At 33.0% G+C, this 15,261-nt stretch overlaps 1 long non-coding RNA gene across 1 annotated transcript; it reads right to left on the bottom strand.

Moving 5' to 3' along the window:
* Nucleotides 1–4,852: 4,852 nt before the first annotated feature.
* LOC143046600 (uncharacterized) lies at nt 4,853–9,594 on the bottom strand. The gene is made up of 3 exons (XR_012969176.1): nt 9,546–9,594; nt 6,446–6,479; nt 4,853–4,983 (listed from the first exon to the last, which is right to left on the bottom strand). It is a non-coding gene; the product is annotated as an uncharacterized LOC143046600 (long non-coding RNA).
* Nucleotides 9,595–15,261: the final 5,667 nt, after the last annotated feature.

Genomic DNA, 15,261 nt, shown 5'->3' with positions numbered 1-15,261 from the left:
TTTTAAAAATGTGTATTTATTATACGTCATTAAAAGGAATCCCAGAAATAAAAAAAAATCTTTTGTCTTGTAGTTGGAGTCTGTGCACCGCATTTGTTTTCATTATACTTGTAAGGTGTCATTTTATCGCGCTTTTGTTGCATGTTTTCCTCACTTGTTCATGTGCATGTCATTGTTGCAAATTCATTTTAAAAATTCAACCCTCTACTGTAAAAAAAGATACATATGGTGAACTATGCATTTGAAGCACTTCTTAGTTTCTTCTACTTATAGGATAATACTCTCATATCAATACGTTTATACCAACACGATTAACTTCATTGGATCCAAAAAGGTAGTTATATAAATACGGATATTTCTTAGAAATGACGGTCATCCTTTAAAAGTTACGGTCATTATTTACAAATTACGGTCATCTTAAAACCAATTACGGTCACCCTTGTTATGAATCGTTGATTCTGTTACGGTCATCTGTATTGTGATTTACGGTCATCTGAGCGATTTTTTCAAATCGAAATTCCTGTTTCATGCACTTTTCTCGGTAGTAATTTGTGATTTCCGTGTGAATCTTTTATAAATTTACATCGTACCAATGTATGATTTGTAAAGAAAATGATATAGAAACACTTTAACAGACAATACAGATACTGACCTAATTTTTCATCCGACATCTTGGGATGACCGTGAATGCAGTTACGGTCATCAGCTTTACCCCAGTGAAAATGAAAGTACTTCAGTTAACTGTGAATGTAGAATTTTTTGCAGTGTTAGAAAGTGGTGAAAATTCTAAAAAGGCTATCATTATCCCTATGGGCCAGGAAATACTACCGTGCCACCTTAAGGGGGATATATATTTTTACACTAAATCAATAAAAGAAATTTTTTTACCTATGCAATTTGTAAGTTTATCAATAAAAATTTGATTTAGGGCAACTATGATAAAAACAAGCCTTAAATTCCACCCTGAGAGTAAAAATTGCTGATTCAGCAAATTTTGCCTGATCTGGTTGTAATAATGTAAAAATTTACCTAAAAAGTAGGAATTCATTGTTATGTAACTTTCAATACATTTTTAATTATATAGGCTCGGTTTAACTTTTCGCAGTGTCTGACACATGTGCAACCACTGGAATTTGAGACGCGACATTCTTTGATTGCATGTACATCCTATTATTTTCACCGAAATAAATAAATTGCATAATTTCTTATTTTTTTCAACACAAGTACAGCTATACTAGTTTTCTTCAGGTTTTATTTGTAGTTCTGAGGTATCATGACACCAGTAGGAGCATTTTGGGAACCAGTAAGTGGTTAAGGGGTCCTTACTTATTCATTTCGCCCTCATATTTGGCTGAAATAGAGATAGCAATAGGGGTTGCTTTACATTGACAAGACATTATTTTTGACAAAGAATGTAATTATAATGTTATATCAGGATGATTAAATGGTTTATTCATTTTCCATGCAAATGCCATTAATTGTTAAGATTTTCTGACAGTGAAAAGCAAAATAAAGGCAATTTGATTATGTAAGGGGACATAATTTAACTTAATGCATACATGAGAAATAGACAAACAGTCAACTTAGAGATGTGTTCTAGTACATGTATTGTCAAAAGCATTTTAGAATAATAGTTAACTGTAATCTAAAGACTCTTGTTGTATTGCCTTTATAATCTGGAAATGCTTAAAGTAATATAAGGCATGCTGTAAAATGTGGAATGGACTTTAATATCATTTTTCATGATTTGGTGCTTAAACTGTTTCTTTTAGTCAGATTAACCATAAATAGAGTTGGCAATCCAATAATTCCTCCTGAATCACCATGTTTGACTTCTGTGTTTTGTTGAAACATCATATATTTGGGTTTTGTGCACTCCTTAGGTTAAAATGGTAAGATAAAAAAAAAGTGAAAATCTGCCAGATGGGGTAGCGTTGTAATCTTTCATTTTTTTTTTTTTGCTAAGAAATGAGTGCAGACAAGTATTCTTTATTGTACTATGTTCAAAAGTAAGAAGTCTATGCATCATAGGTGTCATGACTGGTTTCAGGTTTGTTATGTCTTGGTTAAGGTGGCACGGTAGTATTTGCATTCCAGAATTTAGGTTGCTCTTTTGTGTACCCTACTTAGGTTAATGTATCTAAACAGTGTGATTGGACAAAAAATACAGTATCAACTGAACATACTTTCCCAAACTGAGGGATGAATCAGGTGTAGAAAAATATGAAATAATTTTACATACAGATGAAAATGAATTTTTGAGAATTTTTTTTAATTTTGTATTCACTGCACCATAAAAGACCTAAAAACACTAGTGGCCTTAGGTATTTAAATATAGCAAAAAAAGTAAACGGTCATGATACATATTCAAATTCATTTCAAAATAGTAAAATGAAAGTACTTCAGTTAACTGTGAATGTAGAATTTTTTGCAGTGTTAGAAAGTGGTGAAAATTCTAAAAAGGCTATCATTATCCCTATGGGCCAGGAAATACTACCGTGCCACCTAAAACCGGTAGTCATGTCTGAATTAAAAGTCGGTCTAATGACGGAAACAATATCCGGACGCCTTTATTTTCGTATTTCTCCAAAATTACCAAAACTGAATAATCATAAGAATGAATTACAAATGCAACTATGCATGCATGGTACCTACAGGACACAGAGGCATGATGATTAGTTTATTGTGGAAGGAAGGGAAGCTACACACAAAATGAGGTCTTCTCGTTTAAAGTATAGAAGAGGTCAACCGAAAATTTTGCAAGGACATTTAAAGCTTACTCATTGAAAAGAAACATTTTTATTTAGATATAAGATGTAGTAAGTGTATCAATGAAACAGCTCTTCGTCCAAGTCACAATTTATAAAAGTAAAAAGTTCAATCACAAAAATACCGTAACTCCGAGGAAAATTCAAAACGAAAAGTCCCTAATCAGATGGCAAAATAAAACGATAAAACACATCAAACGAATGGACAACAACTGTCATATTCCTGACTTGGTACAGGCATATTCCAATGTAAAATATGGTTGATTGAACCTGGTTTTATAGCGCTAAGCCGCTCACTTGTATGACAGTCGCATCAAATTCCATTATATTTACAACGATGCGTGAATAAAACAAACATAATAGGTAAAATAGTCAAAATATGGTCACAGCAGTCATCACTGCGTCACAATCTCATAGCAAACAAATATTTAACAAAATAAAACACAAAAAGCATCTTTAAAATTTAAAAACCACATTTAATAGGTCAAAGAACTACGGTCTTTAACATAGAGCCTTCGCTGACACCGAACAGCATGCTATAAAGGCCCCCAAAACGACGAGTGTTAAACCATTCAAACTGGAAACCAGTATATAAAAAACGGGAAACGAGAACCCCTTATGAACCACATGAGCAAACAACAACTACTGAACATCAGATTCCTGATTTAAGTGTAAACAAATGCAGCAGGTTTATAAGCCTTTTTTAGCTGATTTTTATAGTTCGTTCTTATGCAGTACTGATACACTACTGTCTCAGGTTGAGGAGAGATAATCCCGCTAACATGTTTTACCCTACCACATTCTGTATGTATGTGCCTATCAATAGCCATGAGCCTGTAATTCCGGGATTGTCGTTTGTTATTGTGTTACATACATGTACATATAATTTAAAATTGTTTCCCGTTCATTTTCTTGTACATTGATTTGACCATATGTTTTCTAGTTTGAATAGATTTCCATTTGTCATCACGAGGCTGACTATGTGATAAAGGCTCTGCTCATTGTTGAAGGTCATACTGTGACCTATAGTTGTTGATTTCTGTGGTCTTTGGCGTCTTATAAATAGTTGTTTCATTGGCAATCATACCACGTCTTCCTTTTCTTACTAATATATTTCATCATAGATATCAATCTGAAAATTGTGTACGCCAGATGCGCGTTTCGTCTTCATAAAACTCATAATTGACGCTCGAATTAAATAGATTTAGAAAACTGTGTAAGTGAATGGATCGTCACAGTAAAAAATATAATATGCATTATGTTTGTTAACTGTGCAACTTTTATAGAAAAGAAATCGCAAAACCGCAAAACAATGTGTAGGTTTTCTAAAACACACAGTCTATATTGTACACATTGTAACTTGTATAAATCTAGATTCTCCCATACTATATATATATATAGTCTGTGTTTGTCTTTTTATTTTTGTTCAGTACTTCTATTGCTCGCGTCTTGTTAAATATATGTTACCTGTACATGCAGGTCCATCAGTTATGTCATGTATGTTAACATAAACATTTCACTATCATTAAGTGATTGGCCTTGTAGTATTAGACAGAATGTAGCAATTAACCCAGATTTAGTAAATGATTGAGTTTAATTGGATTGATACATTTCAAATAAATGTACTTTAGCTGTATTGGCTGTGTGCTGATAGGTCAGCGCCAGTGTATCGTATTGTATTCATAAAACAATTATAGTTATATCCCTTTGTACAATGTTATATGTTTGTTTTATGTCCGTCCTGATGGAAACAGCTTAATATGAACCTCCCATTACACTGACAAAAAGGCCATTTATGATGGAAGCAGCTTAATATGAAACTCTAATTACACCGACAAAAAGGCCATTTAAAATTAAAGTTAAACGGATTATATAATAGTTTAATATTTATTCAGCTGTATAGTTATCCATAGGTTGCTTTCGGTTGTTGTCCATAGGTTACTTTTTGTTTATCGTCCATAGGTTGCTTTTGGTCGTTGTCCATAGGTTTCTTTTTGTTGTTGTCGTCCAAAGGTTATTTGTTGGTGCTGTTGTTGTCCAGAGTTTACTTTTTGTTGACGTAGGTGTTGTTTTACAGGTCTAACACAACCATAGTAGCAGCCAAGTTTACAGCATTTTTTGCCTGCACGACATGATGAATCATCTTGGCAGTTTCTATTCAACTTCCCATAACAATTCGGAAATATGTCTCTTGGACACTTTGAGGTTGAAGTCGCTGGATAGAAAACATTTACTTAGTATTAGACTTAAAATCAATGCTTAACAAAGATAAACCAATGATTATGTTATCTGAAATCAATGGTTAAAAACATAACAACTCCAAAATTTATTAAATGTGTTCATCCTATGAATTTTCATATTGCTCAGCAAATTCTTATTGCGAACAACTAGTATTTCTGGTAAACTCGAGTTGTCTCTTTGGTAAACGCATAGTTTTCTTTGTCATGGTTTTGTATCATGATATTACACGTACATGTGTGTCAATTGCAATTTGATAAGAGTTATCTTTTTTTTATAAAAAGTAACTTCCGATTGTGATCTCGCGATATATCTGGCTAACAAGTCACGAGTATTTGATCTCATGATACTATGTCTAGTTATCGCTGCGTGTGTCTGTGATCTCGTGATATCTCTGGTTAGCGCGTCACTTTATTTGTAATGTGTAAAGTTGCATGGTTAGTGTGAATTCAAAAATGAAAACACATATCGAGTTTTCAGTAGCAACAATATTTGATGAAACCTATCACGTTGACTAATAAATCAAGTAATGGAATCGTAACCAGCAAATTGAAAAATACACACAGTAAAAAAGTTATCAGTACCGACTCGTGTGTAGAAAAAGCACCAATATCTAGCATCATAATTTCAATATAAAAGTACGGAATACATTGAATGTATTTTGTTACGTGATATAACCATCTTTACACTTCACTTCAACATTTAATATTATTCTTAGAAAACGTTTCTGAGATAGATATTGAAAAAAAAATGCATCAATTACCTCCCCTTGTACATGTGCTAAGACATTCTCCTTGCGTATTGAACCTATTTCCATTACCTCGGCAACCACCATATTCAAACTCTAAACATGTTTTTGCGTTCGAGTCATAGTAATATCGAACGTAAACCCCCCTGCAAGGTCCTGGATCTTTAGGCAGAATACATACTGAAGATGAAAGCATATGCAAAGACGACATGGAATTCAAATTAAAACATCATAGTATTTAGAAAATCGAAAAACAAAAATATTAGACATATGATGATAGATCAACTCTATGGCACTCGAGATCACTACCAGGGGGGGTTGGGGGGGGGGGGTGTTGCTACTCTCTGGTTTTAATTTATCATTTATTTTTAGCCAATTATTGATCCCTTTTCGTCGTCTTTTACTGTTTTTCCATTACGTTGTCAGTTTGTTAAAATCTGACTTTTCAAATAGATAATTCACAGATTACCTTATAACAAGAAAAGTAAAAGTAAACCATGATAACACAAAGATAGATATATCAAACTAATCAGTGTCAAATATATAATGGCGATCACATACATGTACATGTACCGATACATTAATTTTACCCGAGTGTAAGCTTTCAGACGGGATATGATTCAAAAACACTTTAAAAGTATCTTTAATATTTGATATACTAAAAAAATCTGTTTGCTACCATTATACTTACCGGATTTAATATCGTTTCCTCCGGGTGTGTTATTCTGTCGGTGAAAAAGAAGATTTTTCATTAAAAAAATAGTATATTCAGTAATGCCCCACAATGGTCAATATTTGTAGCTTAAAATAAAATGAAGATGCATTGACCAATATCACAATTAATCAACGTTAATACAGTGACAAGATGTCATTTATCGAAATATTACGTACTCAGGGGCGGATCCAGGATTTTGTAAAGGAGGGGCGAAGTTTTTAACTTTTTGGGCTAAAAACATAAAATATAAAGTGTATAATATGCACTTTTTCGGTTCCTGGCGTGGGGCATGTATATTTTGTAGTTGCTGTAAAGTGTAAGTGTTGGATATTTTCGATGCTGTATTCTCCCTATTATTGTCTATCATTAATTTAAATGATACTATAGTAGTATGGATCCAAAGCTATGTTCTGATAAATTTAATGTGCATGGGACTTATCAGTAAAAAAAAAGACATGGAAAATTCTCGCCGGTTTGTTGCAAGTAATAAGTTTATCATAACCTCACAAATTTCGTGTTGTAAACAAGATATACGCCGGGCTATATGATTAAATTTAAATACGACAGTCACGAGTTAAAAAAGACAAACAAGCAATTTGTATCCAAATGTTTGGTTGATATATTTCACCCAACAAAATTAAGGGAAGTGAGGGTTTACAAATCAACCAAAGGCTAATAATGAGTCTGAAATGACAACGAAGTTATGATTGACGGCCGACAAATTGAGACATAAAGGCCACACCCAGCAGGCAGGTTGCAGTCTGGTCTTGAAAAAAGTATTCAATATATCAGTTCGGCGAAACAGATATGACGGCCAGACATGCAAACTCTTGCCACAAAATAAAATATGCCCGTTTTTATACGTTTTTATACGTTTTTATATATTATGTTATACAAATGTCCGGTGTCCGTCCATCCGTCCGTCCGTCTGTCCGTCTGTCTGTCTGTCCGTCCGTCCGTCCGTCTGTCTGTCCGTATGTCCGTCTGTCTGTCCGGCTGTCCGTCTGTCTTTCCGGCGTAAACATGTCGCACCGTAACTTGAGAACGACTTATCCAAATTTCATGAAACTTATTATTTTCTTATGATGGTCAAATGATCTGTATACTTTTTGGTGAAAATAAGATTAAAACTTTTTGATTTACAGCACTTTGTAACTAAAACAGGGGGTTGTTTTTTTCACATGTCGCATCGTATATCAAAAACGATTTTTGATTATTGCTTAAAACTTTACACACTTCTTAGTTATATTAATCTTAAGATCTGTATACTTTTTGGTGATGATTCAAAATTTCATTTTTGAGTTATTGAGCATTTTATAAAAAAGGGGGAGGGTTTTTTTACATGTCGCGCCGTATCTCAAAAACGATTTATTATAATTGCTTAAAAATTTACACACTTCTTTGTTACATTAATCTTAAGATCTGTATACTTTTTGGTGATGATTCAAAATTTTATTTTTGAGTTATTGAGTATTTTGCAAAAAAAAGGGGAGGTTTCTTTTACATGTCGCGCCGTATCTCAAAAACAATTTATGATTATTGCTTAAAACTTTACACACTTCTTTGTTATATTACTCTAAAGATCTGTATACTTTTTGGTTTTGATTCAAAATTTTATTTTAGTGATATTTAGATTTTTTGTAAAAAAAAAGATGGGAGGGGGAGGGGAAATATGTTCCGCCGTATCTTAAAAACAATATATGGTTATTGCTTAAAACCTTCTCAGAAACTATTTATGATTGTTGCATAAAACTTTCACACACGACGACGGGCGTATCATGCGCTCATGGCGCAGCTGTTTATTATTCTTTATGTTCATTGAATGCTTAATAATTCTGTTGGAAATGTTCGTTTCTAATAGCAAAAATGTGGACAAGATTTTTGTTTTCAATCCAAATACGACCAGAACTTTTGTTTGAGGCAAAAATCAGAATCAATTTTTTTCTCTCCAATATCTAAGACTTGTCTACTCAAATCAAATTGTTCGTACATTAGACTTAAAATGTATGTAGAGCTTATACTGACTCGGGGTCATTATTCAGCTATGTTATTTTAAAATAGGCTGGGGCGTTTGGGGTTAAACATGTTTTCGTAGGTGTTTAATATTGATGCGGAACTTTTTTGAGAGTGTAATAGTCTGTATATATAGAGTATTACTTTCTGTTTGATGGAATAATGAAATAGAAGTCAATACGTTCTTGCTCAATCATGTGTCGCTTTGAAGGTGTCATGATTATCATCCTCAGCAAAAGCAATGTGTTACTGTAATTTGAATATTAAAATGACTGAGCGACGATTTTTTCGATGCACTGGTCAACTCCACCATAGCGAATCATAGACACATGACTTTGATAATCAGTAGATTCCAGCGAAAAATATCTTTATAATTAAAGAATTGTCGCATACAAATAAAATAAAGAGTAAACGGGAAATGGCAAAGTTCACGAAGTCTAGTCTGATCAATCATTTTACAAAAAACAAAAAAAAAAGTCCGAGCAAAGGGGGGGGGGGGTCTCTACGCCCCCCTCTGAATCCGCCACTGGTACTTGCATTCTAACTTCTAATCCTGAGTAACCAATATAGCTTATTTCGATGTTCCATGAAAAATCAATAAACACGGGTAATTCTTTTGATTTCTTGACAGGAAACATACATGTAGAGCACATATTTTGTCAAAATCCCTTTTATGACCTTTTTTGAATGTACAGATTAACGCTTCAACATGTTGACACAAAATAGTTCTATTTACCATTCTTACATGTCTGTCCATCAACATAAAACATTTGTTTCTCCGACATTGAACTTAATAAGGTAAGGAACACATCTCACAAACCCGGAACTTATTTCACTCGGTAAGGAACAAATTTTACCAATCCAGAACTTATTTCAAAAGGTAAAGTGTGGAACTTATTTTGTATAGATGAAACAAATTATATAGAAATCACCTGTAAAAAAAGTTGTCCCAGAAAATATTTCCTGTGATATAAATACCACTGGAATTTTTTTTTTCAGAGGAACAAATTTTGACTCACATAGACACGTCTAGATACGTTAAATCGAATAAGCACAAACTTACGATTTTGTCAACACATTCATTTCCGCATTCTTTTGTGCAGCAAATCTGATCTTGAAAATAAAATAAAATAAACAGATAAAGAAAATACAAAATTAGACAAACTTAAGCATTACAATGTAGCATTTTTTTTGTGTTTGTTTCTGACAATATAAAAACGTAGAATGTATCATATGAACACAAGTCGCAGTATTTTGTTTTATTGTACAAAAATCGATTAATACTCTGTTTACATTGCTGTGTAGAATAACACATTTTGTGATTACAAAGCGTACAACCGGTAGACTGAAAAACTCAAGTGTTTATATTTTTTAGACATGTCATTCTCTTCGTGTGATTTAAATGTGGTAAATATGTACAGATTTTACATTTGTCATTTTTGGGTCCCTTTATTGCTGGCTGGTCGGTTTGAGGCAGGGTTCCGTGTTGAAAACCGTACTTTGACCTATAATGGGATACTAATTGTGACTTGGGTGGAGAGTTGTCTCATTGGCACCCATACAACATCTTCCTATATCTATGATTTTAAGTTGAAGAGCTCCTGAACTTTGTTTTTATTTCCCAACAATGTGTTACTACTTCTGCTGGTTGACTGTTGGTTTCAAAGAAGATCCACAGACTAGTATGTAGTGTTTCGGGACACACATCATTTATTACATTAATTTCCGTCAGTTTTCCGTTGAAAAAGTAGGAAAGTATTTAAGGCTCAAATAAAACTTCCTTAGCCAATGCAAATCTTAGATACATGTTTTCGATATCACAAACTAGTCAAAACATTTACTAAATTTTATCATCGGTATAAGGACATCATTCGTAAATATAGCTCAACATGCAGACTTCTTATACGTTCAGGTATTTCACATCCAATTTTTTATGGAAATATTCTTTATAAAGCACAAAGGTGTCAGTATTCACCTAAAAAACTAACCAAACCTTTGAATAGACTTATTAAGAAGGGATATAGTTACGATACTGTTGTCAGGTCATTAAAGATTGCATATGTTGGCGTTAATATTGATTCACTTATAGGGTCTTTGCATCGAAACTAAACACATTTATTCAAAAACCAGTTGTTGGCATGACACGGGTTATGTTCTTCTCATATACAATGTATGTTATGATGGTATGATACTAAACCCCTAACGGGAAGGATTGTGCCTGATGTTCATATGATCAAATCATAATCTTTCAGTCAGTTTAATTGAAGTCTGGAGCTGGCATGTCAGTTAACTGCTAGTAGGATGTTGTTACTTATGTATTATTGTCATTTTGTTTATTTTCTTTGGTTACATCTTCTGACATCAGACTCGGACTTCTCTTGAACTGAATTTTAATGTGCGTATTGTTATGCGTTTACTTTTCTACATTGGCTAGAGGTATAGGGGGAGGGTTGAGATCTCACAAACATGTTTAACCCCGCCGCATTTTTGCGCCTGTCCCAAGTCAGGAGCCTCTGGCCTTTGTTAGTCTTGTATTATTTTAATTTTAGTTTCTTGTGTACAATTTGGAAATTAGTATGGCGTTCATTATCACTGAACTAGTATATATTTGTTTAGGGGCCAGCTGAAGGACGCCTCCGGGTGCGGGAATTTCTCGCTACATTGAAGACCTGTTGGTGACCTTCTGCTGTTGTTTTTTTCTATGGTCGGGTTGTTGTCTCTTTGGCACATTCCCCATTTCCATTCTCAATTTTTTTTTTATTGTCATTTCGGTGCCTTTTATAGCTGACTATGCGGTATGGCCTTTGTTCATTGATGAAGACCGTACGGTGACCTATAGTTGTTAATTTCTGTGTCATTTTAGTCTCTTGTGGAGAGTTGTCTCATTGGCAATCATACCCCATCTTTTTTTCTGTATGTACATGCATGTCATTTTTGTACATATAATCTACACCGGTGATTTTTCAACATGAATTTGATTAAAATGGGTACACGTCAATAAGACCACTACCAGACGACAAAATAAAAAAAAAACATATTGAATATGACGTGAACATGCAGTTTTAAAAAAAAATAACGAGTTGTCCTACTTGTCCCGGTCTATTTTATTTCCATGCAGAGATCATCATAATGGTTGGTTTTTTTTTCGTCTTTCAAATAGTATATTAAATATGATCACATATTATTTATTCATCAATTAAAACCTACCATTTGTACATTCCTGATCTTGGTGGCAATGATTAAAATGATGTATGCATCTGACCTGTGGATTCAAGGCTGGACATCTACTCTTACTTCTACCATAAGATGTCTTAAATGATATACATTTTGTGTTTAATATTATTGTTTAATTAAAAATCGCATGTTTATATGTTAACTATGCTTTCTATTTCATTTCTATATTCAATTATAATGTTGATTTAAATGTAATTTTCCCTTTCAATTGGGTTGGTTACATGAACAATTAAAAAAAATGTAAGGTCTAAATTCCCATTGATCGTACTACATGAAATTTTGTCATTATACATGTGTTTTCAATTTAGCATTTCCATTTTAAAATTCATATGATAAATACTGTGCTGCAAATACATGTAACCCTACAATATTGATGGTTATCAAGCACAATTCCTCCATAAAATCGTATTTAACTTCATTAATTCCAATTGTTTGGTGAGAACAAAGATTTGTATAGTACAATGTTTACAATGGATTTCTTGGATTTATACAGATTCTTGGTGTAAAATCTTAATAAAACACAAACAGCTTAAACATTGTAAGTGTCATTAAAGACTCAGTCTAGACTCAGTCTAGACATCTTCTTTTTTTATAGTGTTTGCATAGAGTATTCAACAAACTCGGTTGAATGAGTTTTTCGTCCAATTATTATAAAATGGAAATAGCTAATTATATATATAAATAAGAAGATGTTGTATGAGTATCAATAAGTTAACTCTCCATAAATATACGATAATTCTACATTCAACAGTTCTTGACACAACTAAACTGTTCTATTTCTATACCCCTATTGATTTAAAACAGCTTATTCATTTAGTAAGTTTAGAGAAAAATAGTGTTATATAGTGTAAATACATCACTATTTTTTGGGTATTTTTGTTGAGAAACATTGTCAAAATTATTTATGTATTACAATGTCTATATCGTTTGACTGCTTTCAACTCAATCTACGAGGCTAAGCAATTCTTTGCAGATCCCGCAGTTCAGAATTGGGCATTTTACAGATTGAAAAAATCAATGGTCATTCTCAAAAAGATAACATTCATTGTTCTTAGTTAAGTGTTCTATCTCCTGAAAAGGGGTTGCTTGTTTGTAAAACAAGATGCTCTAAAGAGGCTGCCTGTGTATCTTACTTAGTCTATATGCATATTCTACAAATGACAAAAAACTTGGTAAAAACCATCATCAAAGAGCAATAACTCTAAAAAAAAATAGAATCGACTGACGATCTGGACAATGTAAATTCATTTGTAGAATTCAACTTGCTGATCGCTTCCTCTCTAGTTTTCAAGATAATACGCAATAATGGAAAGGAAAGGAATACAATCTCTCTTTTAAGGGCATAACTCTTTTAAAAAGCAGTCTAGCAGTTTTGCTGATCATGGAAAATTGGCCGACCTCAACATTTTGAACACTTCTGCTCTCGTCAGATTTTTCTCTCTTTTAAACGGTTTCGAAATAATAGACAGAACTTGCATTTTACCCCAATGTTGTTTTTTTTTAGCAATGTTGACCATTTTTGTTGACAGGCAGGGTCATCGAACACATTTTTAAACTAGATACATCAATGATGATATTTTGGCCCGGTAGTTTCATAGGAGAATAAATTTGTAATAGTTCACAGACGACGACGGACGACAGAAGCTAGTAAGTGATGAGAAAAGCTCGCTTGGTCCGTTTTTGGGCTAGCGGAGATTAAATACATTTAAACATAGAGTAACGGTTACTCTTCATGTATGTTAATCCGACTTATACAACTTTTCTTGTCTCACTCAAATATTTATGAAAATTCGCTTTTAAACTTCACATTCAATGGCCCATCCGTTAGAACAATGAGAAAAGCATCATTATAAATTTCACACGAACATAGTACCTCTTTTAAAGTAACTTACCTCTGCATATTGAAGTACACAGACAATGTACACCAATGTATTAAACAGTATGGTCCAAGCTGACCTCGAACCCATGTCGTTTAGATTGGGTCATAAACTATAGAATTGTCTTTAAATAACAAATAGTTCCATGAAAAATGTAGCTCATTATTTATCCAGTATTTGTTTCAATACGTATAAATTTATTCTCTAAATTCGCACATAAAGTTTGGTAATAATGGTAAGTTCAAATCATTATAATCCCTTTATTTTCTACTAACTAGTTGGCTTAACATAGTTTGTGCATGATAAATGAGAAAATAGTGTTCAAATATTGAAATATAAATCTGTAACATGGAATAAATAACTATTTAGTCAAGGTTAAAATGGATAATCATGATTATAATTTGTCACAGAACTTTTTTATGGCGTACTTAGGCATATTTAAACGTACTTACGTACTATAAGTCATTCAAATATATCAATATTGTTCATTCAGCTGGTATAAATTAACATAACTGTACTAATAGGACAACCAACTTCTACAAAGTAGTTCACTATACAGTTTCAACCCCTTTTTGACAATACCATCATTTGAAAGTTAAGTTGTGGTCTTAAGAATATAAATGCTTCGTGAGTATCTAAACTAACAAATGATGCTTTTAATGCACAGGATGCACCGGAACCATACAGAATTATAATACCATGATCTGAACAAATGCCTACTTTTAGTACAGCCATATTCATATGTAATTGGTATATTGGAAGAACGCTATGTTACTAACGCCCCTCCCCCCTCCTCCCTTTCCCTACATCGCATCTCCTATTTCTGTTATATTACAGGACCATGAAAGGTTTTGAGATGCATAAATTTTATGTTTGAGACTTTAAATCAGTGGATGTGACATTTCTTGTCAGGTCAAAACAAATAAAATGAGAAAATAAAAATATATACCTGAAACCATGACTGTAACAATATAGAAGTTAATAATTCTGTAGATCAGTGAGACTGCCAGGCTGATTGTTGCACATAGTATTTAAACAAATAGAAACGTAAAAAAGGGACAAATAAAAAACCCCATGAATGTGTTTTCATGATAGTTAACGCTTAAGCATAGATGAAAGTACGCTATCTTGTCTTTTGTTAGGATGTAACTGAAAACACACGTCAATGTACTTACGTGTAGCTTTCTACCACAATTTGAATTTTATTTCGTGGAATTTTCCTCACTTAGGGAAGTTAGACTATCGGACTAGTATACACGGCTGTTGTGGCAAAAGATAATACGTAGAAACTATGTACATTTGTATCTAGCATCATATAAATCAAAGTACTGAACATCAGAGGACCTCAAGTTATGTTGAATTATTGATAAATGACAGGTGTTTATATTATACCTGCCAGACAGATATGTTCACCTTACAATATAGTACAAATAATATAATTTGCTATCATATCTGAGATACTGTCTTGAACTAGGAAACTTAACTTTAACTATGTGAAATATCAATGATTACGTGGTCAAATGCGAACTGTTAGATTGGCATAATGACCATATAGTTGCACACATACAAAAATAGTTAGCATATAACTTATAATAGAGAATCAACATAGCAAACATTTCTTCGAGTAGCTATATAGTCACTCACTGAACTATGAAAAAGAGGTTCAAG

This window comes from Mytilus galloprovincialis, chromosome 9 (genome assembly GCF_965363235.1).
Source record: "Mytilus galloprovincialis chromosome 9, xbMytGall1.hap1.1, whole genome shotgun sequence".
Taxonomy (NCBI): Eukaryota; Metazoa; Mollusca; class Bivalvia; order Mytilida; family Mytilidae; genus Mytilus; species Mytilus galloprovincialis.
This window is presented reverse-complemented; position numbering and strand designations above follow the sequence as displayed.